The 13710-nt window shown below is 40.5% G+C and overlaps 1 long non-coding RNA gene across 1 annotated transcript; it reads left to right on the forward strand.

Moving 5' to 3' along the window:
• The first annotated feature begins 3852 nt into the window (after nucleotides 1-3852).
• On the forward strand, nucleotides 3853-12648 carry LOC136016164 (uncharacterized). The gene is made up of 3 exons (XR_010613518.1): nucleotides 3853-4042; nucleotides 5769-5854; nucleotides 12566-12648. It is a non-coding gene; the product is annotated as an uncharacterized LOC136016164 (long non-coding RNA).
• Nucleotides 12649-13710: the final 1062 nt, after the last annotated feature.

The following is a 13710-nucleotide window of genomic DNA, read 5'->3' on the forward strand; positions in this document are numbered from 1 at the left end:
GGCAAAAAAAGCCTGTGAACATGTAGATAATGTCATTTAAACACAGATTGGCCTTTGTGTGACCTTTCTCTCTAACTGGAAAGAAACAGAGAATGAGCTCCATGATGAAAGAATATTGAACACCGAGTAAATAACCCATCGCGTTTCTTCTGCATGCTGTCCAAAAGGCTCTGGATTGATATTTCAGCATCATGTCATAGTTTCATTGACTGCAGAAACAGTTTATGTATTCATCAGGAAGCATCTTAGTCTGGATTGTTTCAGCTGCAAAATAGAATTTACCCTACTCCCTGCACAGTTTTACAGTACATTAATCTAAAATTGCATGAAAAAAGTAATGTGAATAATTACAGCTTTACAGTGAAATACAATCCAGCAGCTTTATTCTGCCCCTGGATCAATATGTGTAAGTCTCACTGACAGCAATATGATTTCTATATGTACGCTGAGGGATAAGATTTGGTTAATGATGTTTTCTTACAGAAGGTACATATTCCTGCAGGGTTTTTTGGCTGCCCATAGTAGTACAGCTGACACAGAAGCCGTGTGCTGGCCTCTTTGCCAGCCTTTCAGGAGTTATGTTGGTACATGAGAGTTATTGCTCATAGGACTAGCACTTACATGTCATATGACTTGGGTAGTTGAAAACAGAAGGAGATTACTGTACTCTGAAAAACCTGAATCTGATCCAAAAGATAACCTTGGAGAAGGTTCTGCAATCTACTTTTTTCTTTTTTCTTTTTTTTTAGGTTAAAACCTAATGCAACTTTCATTGAAGGCAACAAGACCAATTGCATTGCTCAAGGTGGGAAGGATATCAGTCTTTGGACTTTCTACTGGGAAACCACAGGTATAACTTAAGGCTGAGTGTGGCAATATGAGGTTGTTATGATCTACTAAAATTTCAGAAAAACATAAATGCCATAACAGCAGCCCTTGTCAGATCCATCCAGCATATCTTATCTCTGACAGTAGCCAGCAGTAGGTGTTCAGGGAAGAGTAGCAGACGGGGAAGATGCTGATACTTCACAGGTTTTTCTCCAATAGTAAAGGAGAAACTCAGACTCCAGTGACACAGACCAGATTCAAAAGAGTGACTATTTTCAGTCTCTCATCTCCTAGTTTGATTTTGAAATAGCAGAACTTGACAGCTCCTTGTTCCATTACCACTCACAGCCAGTTCAGAGCCTGAGCCAGGGTGGGATTATGTGCAAGGTATCTCACCCCCCACTTTGTGTACAGACTGTGCTGAAATGCTTTAAGATTTAGGAGGAAACTGGATGTAGATTAAAAGGCCTTTTAAACCAACAAATAGAAATGTTCCCAGGGTGCCTGCAATCCTTTTCAAATACACCCAGCAATGAATTCCTCCTAAGTTCATATTTGTGTTTGTTCTATTGTGTGAAATTCTGATTTCATACAGTAATGAAATGCTGCGGTCCAGCATTTTACCCTGGAGAAAAATATTTGCCATTAAAAAGAGCATTCATGAAACTTTTACTTCCTCATGTTTTTAAGGCTCCCTTGCTAATGAATAAGCTCCATTGGTAGAAGGGTTAGTTCTTTTAAAATTAAAGATAATATCAAGACCTCTCTTGTTTGCTGGCTTCTCTGCAATTTATTTTTTACCATTAGGACTCCGAATGAGACAGACATAATGAGCCTTCTCTTGAGTCACAGAGCCTTTTAGCTCTTTAGCTCTAAGGAAAGCTGAAAGCATAGAATGTGAGAAACTGATGGCTTCTCTGTGTCAGCAAGAGAAACAAAGAGGAGGGAGGAATGCAAAGGATGGTGTTTCAGCAGTGGTGATTCTCATCACTCGGTCCCTACTTCCCTCTGAGCTGAGTAAGTTGTTGAATTAAGGAAGTGCAGATCACCCCAGAATGGCACAGGGGAGAAGCCAACAATACCTCTTGTTCTCTCTGTAGGACACAGGTAGAATTTAGATGCCCAGAGCTAGGAAGCACTGCTTTCTGCAGTGTACCATTCTCAAAGTTTTTGAACATCGGCATTAACACATTTGCGGAAGTCAAAGAGCAAGATGGGTGCCCGGAATGCTGCCTTGCCCTGCTGTGGCCCAAAAGCAAGGCGCAGAGGTTCCCCAGCTTTGCCTACATCTCTTCAGTGTCAGGCAGAAGTGTCCTTCAGGTACAAGGCAGGCTGAAGTGTTCTTCAGATACAGACTTTCTTCAAGACTGATACACAATTTACTACTTTGCGTCAGACAGGGAGCTGTGCTTTACCAGAGCTTAACGCTTGCTCGCAGTGTGATTTCTGTTTTCTTTAGCTGTAGCTGGTGACTGGCCAGTTTAAAATACACAAACAGCTGGGGGAACAAAAGGCAAGCCTTGCAGGGATTTTCTTCCTTGCTGACTGACCTGTCTTCCAGTCTACAGCTCTTTCGGTCCTCTGGAGCTTGAATTTATGGCCTCATAGTAGTTTGTCTTCTACAGAAGGGATCAAGTATACTTTTTTCCTTCTTACTCTATTAGCCAGTGATTCTGTACTCTGTGTGGCCGTATGATACTGACTGAAGTCCCTTCTGTTGAAGTGCTGGGTGTACTCAGGTTTCTTGTCTCCTGGATTATATTATTATTCATTAACTGAGGTCCAGAATCACAGAATCACAGAATCACAGAATCCCAAGGGTTGGAAGGGACCTAAAAAGATCATCTAGTCCAACCCCCCTGCAAGAGCAGGGTAACCTACAGTACATCACACAGGAACTTGTCCAGGCGGGCCTTGAATATCTCCAGTGTAGGAGACTCCACAACCCCCCTGGGCAACCTGTTCCTAAGTGTGTTTTTTGATGAAGCTGACTGTATGAAAATTGTAATTTTAGGATTTGAATTACTTTGGATTCTGTGACTGAGGGTCTGTCTACATGAACAACTTAACTCAGGAGTCTGTTTTTAAAGCAAATCTGTCAATAATCTCTCTTTTTACTATGCTGTGTTTAATGTCGTGGGGTAATCTCTGAACACACAGGCTGATACCTTTCCAATGAAATTAAAGTGGTAGGCGTGTGCAAGAATTGCACCTAATGTGCTGTAGTCATTCATGGGTATTCAGGTTAGAGCTCCTCTGAAATGAAACCCTTGAAACTTATATAGTTTGATGTCAGATGTCCAGCAAGAACTGTTCTGATCCACAGCTGTATTCCTGTTGTGTTGTACAGCTTCTAAATGCAGACATAGCCTTATGCTGAGCTTTGGCCCTCCTCTCTCTACTGAAAAAACCTGGGGAGGAGGAAGGAAAGAAAATGAAATATAGCAGCAAAATATGGAAACAGGAACTTGATAGCACTTAAGTGGAACAAAAAATGCTGCTGACTAAGAGAGGTAAAGACATGGCTCTGTGACCACCTCACACAATAAGGAGGAGAGAAAAGGAAAGAGAAATAGGAAAACTATTCCCTTTTTGTATTAAATGGATTAGAAGTCCTATAAGGAATATATGGTTGAACAGAATGTTTTCAGTCCACTTCAAAAGGAGAGATGGTTAAAGCTGATAAAACAGGTTTGCTAATGCAGTGTTCACAGCTGTGATTAGGGAAGAGGAAACATGCCACTCTCAAGGACTCTGATTCATGAGAAATCCTGATTGGATTCTGAGATAGGAAGTATCCTCCTGGTGAGCCTCATAAGGCATAGCTGGAGTCAGCTGCAGTCATTGCAAATGCAGGATAGGGAATTAGCACTTAGCTTATGTAAGTCAATAACTAAAGTGACACCATCATACCCAGATATGCACCCTGCTGTACTAGTAAGGTAAAAGTGTGCTGCATGAGCCATGTTTATAAGTGATTATGGACTTATGGCTTTTCTAACATTATTAAAGGAAATAAATAGAGGCAGAATAATGTTTCAAAAATACCCCTTTTAAATGTCATCAGAGATTTTTTTTTTCCCAGTTCAGAAGGAATGAATAAAAGCAGTGGGACTATGGAACAGGAAATGTGTGAGAGGTTTGTGCTGTTAGTGCAAGGATGCTTCTGGAAAAGCAGCTGTACTGGGCAACTGCTGTACAATCTGGGAGACAGGTAAGTGACTTGAAATGCTTAAGGGAATGGCATTATAGAACATGTTTCTAGTAGGTGTCCTTACTCTACAGGCTATAGATAGGTTATGTGGAGATGTCCTATGATGCTGTTAGTTGTAGGCACTGATAAAGTCAACATATAGAGAGCTGGTGCTAATATCTGAAGTGTGCTTTTTTGCTCAAGCTCAAGGGTTAGTTTTCTGTCCCATTTAGAGGCCTGTGTGATTTGCACATGATACTGTAAGTGAGCCCTGGCTGTTTGGTTGCTCTGCCAGGAAGGAGGAACCACATATATTTACACTGGCTTTGTTTTCTTAAAGCAGTCTCAAAAACACTGGGATTTTGTTTCTTGGAAAAAGAAATTTAGGATTCTGGTATAAATATTAGAGTAGGATATCAAGCTACGTCTTTTCATCTTTGCCACTTTTGTAAATTTGGCTTTATGGTGTTTCTCTGATGCCGTGTGTCTGTCATGCTTCCTTCTCAAACTTACAGAGCTATTTTTTGTGAGATACAAATGAATGTGATGCTCATGCTGTCATAAAAGGAAATTATTCCTGTTTGTGAGCAGATAGCAGTATGTAACAACGTAAAGGAAGAAGAGGTGAAGATAGTTGAAGTATCAATTGGTTATGCTTGTGAAAATTAAAAATATAAGCAGCAGCAATGAAGTTGGACTAGAAGCCATCAACACAGCATCTTCACAGGGCAAGCTAATGAAACAGTTAAATTCTAATAAAGATTGCATACCAGACCCCAAATATAATTCCAATTGTCTACTGTCTGAAAAGACCAAGAATAACGATATTATTCAAGAACATCTGTTAGAGGCTTAACAAGTCTGCATCCCTTTTAGTTACTCATTAAAGCCCCATAAAATCTTAGAGAGTTTCAGAAGAAACAACTAATCCTGTGCAAATTCAAGCAGGGAATGCTAGGATGCTGAAATTTATATCCTTAATGCAGCAGTTCCTGGTACAACAGCAAAAACTCACTTCTTTGGGTGTTTGGGTGAAGTAGTTCAGTTTTTGGTGGAACCAGATTAACAATTGTAGTAAAAAAGCGTTTTTAATGGGAGTTGTTATGAACTGCAGGTGCTCTTCACTCACTGTTAGACTGTTGCCTAGCTTAACATGTCTGTGCCCACCAAACTATGGCCATAGCAAAACACCATCTCCTAGTCTTCATTTGCAGCTTCCAATCCACAGCTGTCATCTGAGCTGAGTCTGAATCATCCGTGGTGTTTAGACTGGATGAGATCACCAGGTTCTCTGACTTTTGAGAGGGACAGACAACATCCTGAATTGTAGAAGCTTTTTGTTTAGAGGATATTGCAGATGTCTACATTGTAATTTTTATGAGAGCAGATTAACACAGGTAACAAGGTGATTTTTGCACTTTACTAGCCAGAAAAGAAAGAAATTCAATATGTCCTCTAGCTGTGAAAGTGTAGACTGCTACCCAGTGAATTAAAAGTTCTGCTGGTTCAGGCTGCAAAATGAATTGTCCTTGTTAGCAGTTCTGGATGAGTGACAATTTACAATAGTAATAAATTCTGTCTTTGCCACATACAAACCTGAAGAGAAATAATTTATTCTGAACAGAAGTGTTCAGGGAAGGCATTTTCTGAATCTTGGCTTATACTTTGAGAAATCCAGGTTTTTCATCTCATCAAGAAATAATTATGAGTCGATAATCTTGTCTCTGCATCTTATATTAATTCCGAGGACTCTGGCAGGAGTTACCAGCAGAGCGTTACCGCACTGGAGAAGATCCAGAAGAGCGGCAGAAAGAGCACATCAAAGCTTGTGAGGTAAAAGCCCCGAAACACCTTCACGTGGCAGTGTGGTCCTCTGGATGTCCACCCCTCGTTGCAGGGGTCTGGGATGGCACAGATCTGCCTTCTCTGTGATGCCGTGCCAGTGAAGCAGCAGAACATGTTGCAGCTAACTGTGTGTGTGTCTTACGCTTGCCTTCTTCTTTTAAAGTTGCACTACTTCAAGGTTTCCACTATTTTTTTTTTGTTTTATTTTTCTTTCCACTACCTGTTCAAATTAACAGAATCAAAGTAGTGACCTTTTTGCCCATTAACCTGCTCGTGTGCTTCGTGTGGCCTTTATTCTGAACAGCCGTGGTCACCTCTGGGTACTCAGTGACTTAAGGCCAGAGTGTCCTATAGCCATGACACCACCTCGCAGACTCTGAAACTCTGAAGGACTTTAAATGAGTTTGCAGCAGAAGTTGCTGGCACACTGAGGATGCAAGCTGGGTGAAGCCATCTCCATGTGAACTCAGTGTGCCAGCAGCCCTTCACCATGTATCTCACGTGGTAGGATGGGAACCCCTCTGAGCAGATACATCAGTCTAAAGCGGACTGTCTCATAGCAAAGTGGTCTAACCAGGACTTCCAGCAAATGCTAGGGAAGTCCGGAGCCGGTGGCGAGAGGACCGTGATGCTGCTCTGCTACTGACCTGTGTCTTGTAGCTGTCTGTGCAAGGGTCGAAGGAAGTGATCCTGCCCCTCTACTCTGCTCTCATGAGACCTCACTTGGAGTATTGTGTGCAGTTCTGGTGTCCTCAGCATGAAAAGGATGTGGAGCTGTTTGGGCTAGTCCAGAGGAGGGCTGCGAAGATGACAGGGGACTGGAGCACCTCCCATATGAAGATAGGCTGAGAAAGTTGGGGCTGTTCAGCCTGGAGAAGAGAAGGCTGCGTGGAGACCTCATAGCAGCTTCCAGTATCTGAAAGGGGCCTACAAGGATGCTGGGGAGCGACTCTTCATTAGGGACTGTAGTGACAGGACAAGGGGTAATGGGTTAAAACTTAAACAGGGGAAGGTTAGGTTAGATATAAGGAGGAAGTTCTTTACTGTAAGAGTGGTGAGGCACTGGAGTGGGTTGCCCAAGGAAGTTGTGAATGCTCCATCCCTGGCAGCGTTCAAAGCCAGGTTGGACAGAGCCTTGGGTGAGATGGTTTAGTGTGAGGTGTCCCTGCCCATGGCAGTGGGGTTGGAACTAGATGATCTTAAGGTCCTTTCCAACCCTAACTATTCTATGGTTCTATGAAACTTTGCAGTCACATGAGCTGCCTTCCCAAAGAGAAGTGTGAAAGAGGAAAGGTGATTCCTTCCATTTTAAAGAAGCAGTAACTCTTCAAGGAGAAGTCTGGAGGTGCTTCATGGTGGTCTGTACTATCCATGTCTAATCCTTTCCTCTGTGCTTGGGGCCCAGAGTCCTTGGTGGTCCTGCCCTTTTACATATTTGGAGTATTTCTAGTTTCAGTAATGTGGGTCCTGGTTCACTCCTAGTCCAAATTACCTAAATTGCCTCTTGCTCCCAGGAAATAAACACTCTGTGATGGAAGTGGGATGTTTTCGGTGTGGTTCATTTTAGGGTCTTCCTTCCTGAAGGTAGTATATGCGAGAGGGAACCAGTGTTGTCACTTCCTACCCTCTGCAGTCCCCAGTGCTCTGCAGCATTTCTTCAGCCTATCTCTGTAAGCTATTCTGTTGTCAGAGCACTTTACAGTCCCTGTCATACCCACCTCATGAAAGGACAACCCCAGACTGCTATATGAGGATCAGAGGTGGAGAGTCCCACCTGCAAGCAAGGATCATGCAGGGTGCTGTGTTTTGATACTTCCAGTCGCCATGGATCATTTTACAGGTAGCCTGTGGTTGCTCATTCACTCATTCTGTTACATTCTTAGGGTTATCTGTGTGTCCTGTAACAAAGACATACAAATTGAGGGGGTTTTGAATACTGAGGGCATATTCCCCAGAATGTGATGTGGAAGAGTTACTGCTACTTCCTTTGGAGACTTCAACCATAGTGCCTTCTTTTTGGAGCCTTTCATATCTTTCTACATGAGCAAATCAAATTGCTGCTTTATTCAGAGTGATGCCAGCAGGAACTACCAGGGGCTGAATAACGACACTTAATTCAATAGGTGATACTCTCCTTCTCTCTTACCTCTCTGAGATGAACATTGGGTGAAACAGTTTCTTAGGGGACAAGTGGATCCTCTCTATAGGTAAAAGCCAGTCTCCTCAGCCTGAGGTCCTAGTGCTGTGATGCATGGTAAAATGCAGTTTAAATCTTTGAAGCATTAGTGTAATCAATCATTCAACCATACAAAGAATTGCCTTTTGTCTTGGCATCAGAAAAAATATCTATTCAGTTGGAAAGCCACATAACCTGATAAAATTTCCACTTGGGCCAGATCAAAAATGGACTAAGACCTTGTAGAAAGCATTCTGCCCGCAGCCCACATTTTGTGGTATGAAAAGTCCAGACTGAGCAGGTTTCCTAGCAAATGAAATTTGGCATGGAAGACATACATCTCGGTCTGACTCTAGGTCATATCAAAGTTTATAGCATGATTCTAGCCAAATGCTCAGGTTAACAAATGGAGTTCTTCAGATTTATCTGTCAAGTGTTTAAAGGACATGTCCCATACTGAATGGATTCCAGCAAGCTGATCTTGATAAGAGTGGTAAGGGTTGCATAGAGAAGTTGCAATGATGTAGAGAGATGAAGACCATCAAATGATGAGTTTACTGCTATGTTATGGTTATTGAAAAAATATCTGGAAGTCAAAGTCACTAGAAACTAACAGAAAATCACAGAGACCAGACAGCTGTTTAGCCTCCTGCATTCAGAAAGCCTAATCCTACTTTTGGGTAAAAGTCCCAGGGTGCTTGCTGCAGCACAGGGATGTCAGGGCTACTGCCTTGGCCAACTCATTCCTATTAATGAATTCTTGCCTTTATCCTTTCTGAATATTGAATTCTCCATTTTCCTTGCTGTGCAGTTGTCAATAGGCGTTTATTTGCTATGTTTGACTGCTTGCTAAACAACAGGTAGTAATCCTGGTGATGGGTGACAATATCTTTTAATCCCTTAGTAAATTTATGTTATGCTGTAGAAGATTTTATTCCTTAGTGAAGATGTTCCAGAAGAAGAAAATTGATTATAACCTTTATCATCTTCTGCCTCCCTTTTAATTGCTGCATTTTAACTCAATCTCTTGGAAATCTAAGGAAAAACTGTGTGTAACAGGTTCACTCCTGACCTCCCTGCTCAGTATTCTTGCTTCCATATTGTAAAATATATGTGTTTATATGTACATGTAAAACAAACTGATTTTTGTAATCTTCCTTTCTGACTCATTGCCTCACATCAGCCTTGGTTGAGCTCTAGGAATAATGTATATTAGTCAGTTTTGCAGGTGAATCAGCAGGGAGAGCATATCCAGGTTTAGAGGGGTGTTGGAATAATCTATTTCTATTTCTTCATCAACACAGTGGTAAACTAAAAGGTGTGGAGAAAGTCAAATTTAGATCATAGAGCAAAATTAATGTAGGTTCAGTTTGAAAAACTAAGTTATCTGAATGTTTCTTCAAGTGCCATAATTAATAGAAACTCACATTTATTTAGCAATTTTCATCCTGAAGCGCTGTCATGCATCCACATGATACATGCAGGAATTATTAGCCATCTTTGGAATGAAGAGCTGGTTGAGGGCCCTCCTGGAGTTTAGAGAAGAGGAGATATTTTCATTCCATAATTTCAACCTAATAGAAAAGGCTGTGACGTTTTTGACTTCTTTAGTCAAGCACCCCTTGAAAACCTGGTGCTTAATGGGGGCTCAGATCAGGAGGATTTTGTTCATGTTGTTTGTTTTCTTATTTAGATAAGTCAGCAGGGGGGAATCTCATCCAAATGCCAATGCACAATACAGACTTTTTTATTGTGCAGAGAACAAAGGGCTGGGTAAATATTGTGATAAACATTCAGACTTATGTTCCCATAAAAACTCAACTAGTATTTAGCCCATAAGGTCAGATAAAATGGATACACAGTTTGCACATGCCCTTCTGTGTGTTATAGCGAACAAGACTTGACAAATCTAACAGGAAAAAGAAGGGAAGAGAACAAAATGTACTATGGCAAAAAATCATAGCAAATGTTAGGTGCACAGAGCTGTTGTATTGCTGGAAAACTTTACTACCACTTAAGAGTCAACAGTTAACTATTGAGAGGCATAAGATCACAGGCCTAAAGGGACAACTATGTTACTGAGTCTCATTGTCTCCTTAAACAGCGAGCAGTGGATAAGAGTCTGGAAAGGTCTAGTTTCTCTTCCAGTTTTCCTTGTGTACAACAAGGAACAATATACTTGAATTCACCTTAAACCAGTTAGGTTTTCAGCAGGGGAGTGCAAGCCTGAAAATCAGACACAGGAAGAGAGGACTGGAAGGAAAAAAGAGACATTCTAGCTCCCTTGCTAGGGCTTAGCAGTGACATGGAACACGCGAGGTGAAATACTCAGATGACCCTGTTGATGGCACTGACATCTATTCATTGCTGGTTTCAGCAACAGTCTGTGAGGCTTTGTTTACTTTTGAAACAGATTTGGGCATTTACCAAGACTGCAAAGCTGTTGTACAAACCTTTCCTCAGTGAAACAGCATCCTGGCAGCAGTGCTGTCTATTCCACTTCTTTCAGATAGAATCATAAACCAGGCTCCCCCAAAAAAGGCATACAAAAGGATATGTATTTCGTGACTTTTCAGGCTCTTTATTTCTCAGATAGAGATTTGCACAAGGAACACTTTTTGTGAGTGAAAACACAAGATATGTCAGAACAGTTGCTAATCTCAAGGATTCACAAAGCTGTATGAGTACTCTGTTAGAAGGTGACAACATAATCTTCCAGATCTACTCTACCTTATTTTTACATGGGATGAGGAAAACATAAAGGCAATTTCTGCAGGAAAACACAAACAATTTCTAGGAGAACAATGAAACAGAATGAAAGTTTTTAATTTTATTGTGTTAAAAATCCTTGCCTTGACCTTGTCATCGTTGGAGTTTTAGGCTACTGTTCTGTCATTTTGATGTGGGCCTTCTCTGTGCTGATACTGTAACTGGTGAACTTCCAGTTCTCTCTAACACTTTGATAAAGAAATAGCTTTAGAAAGTTTCAGGATTATTTATCTATTTTTCCCTCTGAAGCTTTGTGTTGGTGATTGTTGTGCTCTGGAAAAGACTTTCAGGTCATGCTGGGTAATCAACCAGCCACAAAGAGCCTGTGCAAAGCCCTGGCTATGAGAACATGTGTTGAGAGGGTTTATGAAGAAGAAACTTGCCTTTGGGAATTGGGAAATTATATTACCTGTGTGTATGGCATTCGTGAAATTACCTTTGGGCTGTTAAGTCCAGTTCTTTTGTCCAGGAGGATGCAAATTTTGCTTCAGTGAAACCTAAAACAGTGCAGACTATCACAGAGAATTTGAAAAGGTGGCTTGATCACATCTGTGTTTTATGTGGGGAAAGACTTCAGCTGATGGCAAGTGCAGCATAATCTAATGGCTGGAAGCTGTTGTCGGGCAAAACTCGTGTAGAAATTATGCTTATGTTTGTAAAAGAGTTTATGTACTCATTAATAAACTCATTGCTATTTTAAGCTTATTAAAAGCTATTGTGAGGCCTTATTGAAAATTGGTGATTTTTCTAGTGATTTGTTCTCTTCAGTTAATTAGAGATCTTTTTGACAAAATACACTTCTTCCTCACCTAGAAACGAGAATAAGGGACAGTCATATGTGTTATGCAAGAAACATTGATTATTTGAGTGCTGTGCCTCTTGTCTTCAAGTTGTCTGTCATTAAATTTGCTATATCTGCAAGGACCCATCATAAGTGTGGGATGGTGTAATATTATATAGAATCAATGTTTGTGCTGACATTAAGGATGGGTGTGAAATCTTTGTGCATGAAATCAGCACCTTCCTTTTGAAAGTGCAATGAAAATCCTGAAGTACCATTTGCATTAGGCCACTGGGTCACTGTCTGATTCTGTGTCTAAGAACTCTTGAGTAAAAGTTGTCTTGTTATGTGCTCAGAGCACCTGGGGAAATTGGCACAGAGTGTCACATATGGTATAAAGAGAAATAGTCTGGAACATCAGACTATACTGTTTTAGGCCACAGAGTAATAATAACAGTAGGAACATGAGGAACAGAGTCCCAGGAACATGACTCCGAGTCATTCGGTCATCCCAGATTAAAACTTCAAGCCAGATAGATATGTGTTTGTTGAATATGATGTTGTACTGGAAATGCATCTTTGCTGGAGAACAGATGAGAAGTCAATGTACATGCTTCTACTTGCCCTGAGTTACACAGTGCCTTCTGAGGACCTGTGTTTCAGTGTCAATACAATGTTAGTTGCTTTGCTTTGGAAGAGAACTGCAAGAGATGGTGACCTGTATAATTTCATCTAAATATAATGCAAATACCTATTTAAAATACAATGAAGAAGTGTAATAGCAAGTATTTTATCTTGCACACTTATAATTTTATTCTGTCAAGAAAGGTTTCATGTGTGTGGGTACAAGTGAAGGAGAAATTTTGCTGGTACCATGGCAACAATCTGTCAGTGAAATCTTGTAGCTTTTTCATTGTAATAGAGTAATTTTGTGTCTTTTTTTTTTTTTCTTTTTTCCTTTCCATAAGAACAGCAGATTCTTGAGGCTGATCCTGCTCACCCCACTCTCTACCCTCTTTCTCAGCGAACATCTCAGTTTTCTTCATGTACATCACGTAACCCTGGACAGTTTGAAAGGCCTGTTTAAAAGGTAGACTTAAATGAAAAGTGTTCAGAAACAAAAGCACTGAATTTCTTCAGCCTCATATACATGGGTCTTGCTTTTTTTTTTGTATTTCCTCTTAAGATAATTAATATATTAAATTATACAGAACAAAAGCAGAGGAGAGAGAAAGGCTAAGCTTAGCTTGAGGTTGAGGGAAGTCAAGGGTCAAGTACAAAGAGAACAACTTTATCATGTGTGGTGTTCCTGTCATATAAAATATTCTGCTTATTTAATAGTTTATAGGGAGTTATGACTCATAACAAGAGCCCAAATTCCAGCTCCAAACAAGCTGGGACGAGCATACTATCTGGCAATAATACCAGCAATTTCAAAGGTCTGTGGGAAGAAAATTCGCCATGGAAAATAAGCAGTGGTTTAATTGCTATTCCAGCTCTCTAAAAATGTCCCCACAATTCACTTTTGTCAGAGTATATATCTGAATTTCCCAATGCTAAAGGAATTGAGTAATAATTCGAAGTGGAAGATTTCTAGTAAGAATTTACCCTTCCTTTCAATTATAGGTGTACTAGATACTGCTATTATTGTTCTTTGTATTTATACACAACTGCCTATTCCTCAACTGAGCTCCTAATTATTCCTGTTAAAATTGTTCCTACTCTTCTGCAGGCTGAGTTTGAGTCATAAAGGCAGGAAATGACTGTGTCCCTTTTGACAGGACTTGTAATATCTTTCTAATTCAGCTTCTGTATATGTGTTATATATATACTCATCTTTTATATACTTCTATCCTTTTTTGGACTGAATTTCTGAATGCGTTGTTAGTTATAATTTCCAATATAATGAGCTGCTTCTCTACATTTACAGCACTTAGCGAGTGCTGGTACAGGGAGAGGATTGGGTGGCTGGAAAAAGGTCTTGTAGCTTTTGTAGGAGAGGCTTATCCAGTACTCATTTAGAAGTGTAAGTGAAAGGCTGATTTGACTCAGGGAGTTGTGTAAAACTTAACATTTCTTAAAATATCCCCTTACTCTTGCCAGTAATATGAAGTGGAA

Source organism: Lathamus discolor, chromosome 6 (assembly GCF_037157495.1).
Source record: "Lathamus discolor isolate bLatDis1 chromosome 6, bLatDis1.hap1, whole genome shotgun sequence".
NCBI classification, from domain to species: domain Eukaryota; kingdom Metazoa; phylum Chordata; class Aves; order Psittaciformes; family Psittacidae; genus Lathamus; species Lathamus discolor.